The sequence below is a fragment of the Peromyscus maniculatus genome, chromosome 8 (genome assembly GCF_049852395.1).
Source record: "Peromyscus maniculatus bairdii isolate BWxNUB_F1_BW_parent chromosome 8, HU_Pman_BW_mat_3.1, whole genome shotgun sequence".
NCBI lineage: Eukaryota > Metazoa > Chordata > Mammalia > Rodentia > Cricetidae > Peromyscus > Peromyscus maniculatus.
The window spans coordinates 104708446-104713186 of record NC_134859.1 but is presented as its reverse complement, the minus strand read 5'-3'; positions in this window follow the sequence as shown (position 1 = coordinate 104713186).

Genomic DNA, 4741 nt, shown 5'->3' with positions numbered 1-4741 from the left:
TCTCCAGTGCTGACGGGGCCTCTTCCAGACTCCCCTCTCTGTAGTATCCCCCAGAACCCTGGAGCCCCCCACAAGTGCCATCAGCCAGGAGATTGCTTCCTTCAGTGGCCACGTGTCTCCACGTATTGAATGGCATGTCCACTGGCCAGACCACACTGTGGCTTCTGTGGTCTGCTGAGGCTCACATCCGCCGGACAGCCACAGGAGAGGGAGACTGCCCCGTTCTACCAGCCGCTGCCCATGGTGCACCTTGCGTTTTTGGCTTATGCCTCAAAAACACTCTCCTCGAGACTGGGGAGATGGCTCAGTGGTTAAAGAGCACTGGCTGCTGTTCCAGAGAACCTGGGCTCAATTCCCAGCACCCACATGGCAGCTCACAACTATCTGTAACTCCAGTTCCAGGGGATCTGACACCTTCACACCAGTGCACATAAAATAAATTTAAATTATTTTAATAAACAAACAAATAATTAATTAATTAAAAGTAAAAAGACTGTCCTCTGTGACCTTTGTGGAACGGTTTTCTGGATTGTGAAGAGGTTTTATTGTTAATAAAACAAGATTTTGGTTTTATTTAGCAAACTGTAGGCCTTGGGACATTCGGCAGTGATTGTTGTGACATCACTAGAAACCAAGGCCTGAGAAGCCACCTTGTATCACACAGAAGCCCAGATGAGCAGCCAGTGCTAGCCAGCCCTTCCTTCATGAACATCCGCCTGGCTGGTGAGATGGTTCAACAGTTATGAGCACTTGTGGCCAGGTGGCCAGGTGGTCTGCTGGTGGTGATACATGCTTTCACTTCCAGCACAGGCAGAGGCAGGAGCAGGTGGATTGTTCTAGCACAGCCTGGTCTACAGAGTAAGTTCCAGGACAGCCAAGGCTACACAGAAAAACCCTGTCTTCAAAAAAAAAAAAAAAAACCCGCAAAAAAGCATTTGTTGCTCTTGGACAGTACCAGGGTTCAGTTCCCAGTATCCTCATAGCAGTTCACAACCATCTGCAATTTCAATTCCAGGGGACCTAATGCCCTTTCCTGGCCTCCACAGGCTCCTGCATGTATACAGCACACACACATAAATGCAGGCAAAACACTCAAAACATAAAAATAGATAAATCTAAAACGGCCAGAACATCCACATGTGTGCATACAGCAAGGCCAGTGCTCTGGAGGGCCTAGGTGTACCACCTCTGAGTAAGAGAAGCCAGCTTGGAGAAACAAGCTCACCTTCATTCTGAACCAGGCCCAGGAGAAAAGGGAGCCTCAGGCCTTGCCCCAGGGACTAGGGAAAATTTGCATTTTGATAAGGTCCCAGGGGGACCTTTGTCCATTCAGCCAAAATACAACATGCCAGGCCTTCAGGACCAATACAGAGATTTAACCAAGACAGTGATTTTACACTGGTCTGAAGCAGGCTTGTTACAGAGCCTTCCTACCTGGCACCTGGTCTAATGCATACCTTCCTTCTGGGAAGAGGTTGCAAGATGTAGAAGTTACCAAGAAAACCAGTTACCTGTTCATTGGACTATATTAGGTACTGTGAGCCAGGATTCTTTTGTGCTTCACTAGAGAGTGATAATCCAGCCTCTAAATTCCCCCACAAAACACCCACAATAACATACACTTCCAAATTGGTCTCTCAGGACCATGACCCTTGATTGCAAGTGTCATAGAACATTTTTGTTGTTTTAAAAAACATTTTTATTATTTTGTATGTGTGTGTATGCGTGAGTGTGTATGCGTTTGTGCATGCAGCTGCATGCAGGTACCTGTGGCGGCCAAGAGGGTGCTGGATCCCCTAGAGCTGGAGTTACATGGGACTGTGTGCTGGCAACCCAACCCAGGCAGGTCCTCTGGAAGAGCAGCAAGTGCTCTGAGCCGCTGAGCTACCTCTCCAGCTCCTCCCACAGAATTTTAACACATATTAAACTAAATTATCTCAATGGGCTTGTCCACTTCTGAGGAAAAAAAAACGGGAGGAACAAGTCATGTAATGTGATTGTCCTGGAATAAAGTTGTGCCTTCTTGGCCAGGAGGAAGTGTGGGAAGGCGTCGCAAGACGGTCAAAGGCTCCTGGCCAAGGAACAAAGCAGGCCAGGGGACAATGAGGAAACCGAGGAAAGGGTATGACGGCATAGTCCCTGCCCGCTGCTACGGCAGGTGGTGAGGATTTTCACACGCGCACATTACAGCCTACGCCTGAAGCCAGCTGAGCAGGCGGTAAAGCCTAGAGTCCTCAGGATGGTGGTCCTGGGACGAGGCGGCGATCAGCAAGGGCTTCACCCCAGCCTGCCAGAGAGGATGTCAACAGGCAAGGACAAGGTGAATCCGAACGGGCCTATCATCCTGGAAACAGAGAGGGGACACGGACACCCAAGAAGAGCGGCCATGTTGGAAATGAGGCTTTTACGGCCGGCCTCATATATGACCTACTCACATTGCTTTCCTATTCCCCACTAACTTTCAAAAGGATGAAGGATTCTGGTACAAAGAGGGGGCATTCGTCCGAGGGGGTTCCAACGACAGCTACGCTTCCCAGGAGGTTGTGTCAGAAGACAGAGCAACCGCAGAGGGATAGGAAGAGCAAGTTCAGATTTGGGTAAGAAGGACCACAGGGCTGGGGCTGGGCTTGGTGCAGCACTTGGGCAGCATGCTCAAGGCCCGGGTTCAAGCCCATCACCTCGAGAGAGCGAACGGGAGGGAGGCAGGGCCTCGCTTCCACTCCATTGCTCTGCCCGAGGGGGCTGATGGCGGCTGCTTTCTAGCCATATTGCGTAACCGTTACATAATTCTCCCAGCTGACAGTCTGGGGACAAGTGACCTTCCAGTGACTTACACACATGCAAGGACAGAGCCAGCTCTGGCTGTAGCTGTATAATTGATCTGGAAACAAAAACCAGAACAAATGGTTGTTCTTTGTGAACCATCCGAAGCCCAGACAGGCTTCTGCTTGTAAAGATTAGAAGAGAAAGCGCTTCTGTGGTTTTCCTGCTCGAGATTTAAACAGAGACTTAAACAAAACAAGCACATCCAGTTTTTGCTGAAAAGCTGAGTCCTAAGCGCTTCCCACCCATGAGCAGCTGGGGCAGGGGCAGGAATGAGCAAGGGAACCCGTGCACGCTGGGACCAGCTGGGGTTGGAGGCACAGGCCTGTAATCCCAGCTACTCCTGGAGGACACGGCAGGCCAGTCACAAGTCCAAGGCCCAGCAGTCCAGGCTACAGAGGGATGAGCTGAAGGCCAACCTCTGCAACATATCAAGATTGTCTCAAAATAAAGAGTAAAACTGAGGGCTGGGGGCACAGTGGTGTACACATGCTCAATGGTAGAGTACCTGCCTAGCATGCCCAAGGCCCTAGGTTCAACCCTTAGCACAGCACAGCACACACACACACATACACCTTGCAGCAGGACCAAGATGGAGGCAGCAGGCTTCTAGATATGGTGACTGGACAAGGGCTTTATGTGGCTGTGGCATGGACTGTCTTTACCTGTCACAGTGTGTTCTACTCCTGTCATCCCTCAGGCAAAGACTGCAGGTCCTCTCGGTGGGCATATTCATCAGTACAAGAAGAAAGGCTCCTCACATAAGCTACTTCCTGAGTGGTAAGCTCTCCCACGCCCTCCAAAGAAGAAAGCATGCACACACTTTAGCTCCATTTTTCCAGGAAGTTAAAGCCTCCCACTTCAGAGCCTGTTGGGCCTTAGGAGACTGGCTCAGCACCCCCAAACCCTTCGTGTCTGCACCCAGAGTGCTGGCCTTCCCTCTGCCATCCCACTGACTCTCCGACCTTGGGTTTTGCTAAAGGTCACCTGTGGCATTTCCTGGCTTCCTCATCTAGGACTGAAAACCTCAATCCTGCCCTCCCACACCTTCTCTGATATATTTCCTATCTTCCTGGGACCTCACACCTTCTCTGATATATTTCCTATCTTCCCCCAGGGATCGAAGTTCCCAGAGGGAGTCTGTAGCCTAATGAGGCCAGCACTTAGTGTCTAATTAAACTTCATTGGGATCCATCAGAAAGCTCAATTAAATGTGTTTGAGACATCAGGAAGGTGTTAACCAGGCTCAGAGGACCACACTTCCAGAATCCTGACTCTACTTCCCCATTCACCAGCCCTTTCTTTTTTTTCTTTTTTCATTTATTTATTTATTTATTTATTTATTTATTTATTTATTTATTTATTTATTTATTTATTTTTGGTGTTTTAGAGACAGGGTTTCTCTGTGTAGTTTTGGTGCCTGTCCTGGATCTCACTCTGTAGACCAGGATGGCCTTGAACTCACAGAGATCAGGCTGGCAATCAGTAATCTAACACACTGGCTCCATCTCTTACTCTTCATCAACAAGTACAGGATGTTCTTGCTTCGGACATCTCTAAACCAATGGTTCTCGGCCTTCCTAAAGCTTGCAACCCTTTAATACAGTTTCTCTTGTTGTGGTGACCCCCAATCATAAAATTACTTTTTGTTGCTACTTCATAACTAATTGCGTTATGAATGGTAACACAAATATTTTTGGAGATAGAGGTTTTCCGAGGGGGTCGCAACCCACTGGCTGAGAACCACTGTTAAACCCTCCGTGCTCGGGGAATCCACATATCAACACGTGTGATGAGAGGATGATGAAGTGTGTCTCTGCGTGGAGAGACACCTTAGAAATGCCCTTGTCCCCAAATGCACAAGCCCAGACGGCTCAGCTGTTCCAGGACACAAGCATTTCCCAGGAACGGAGCACAA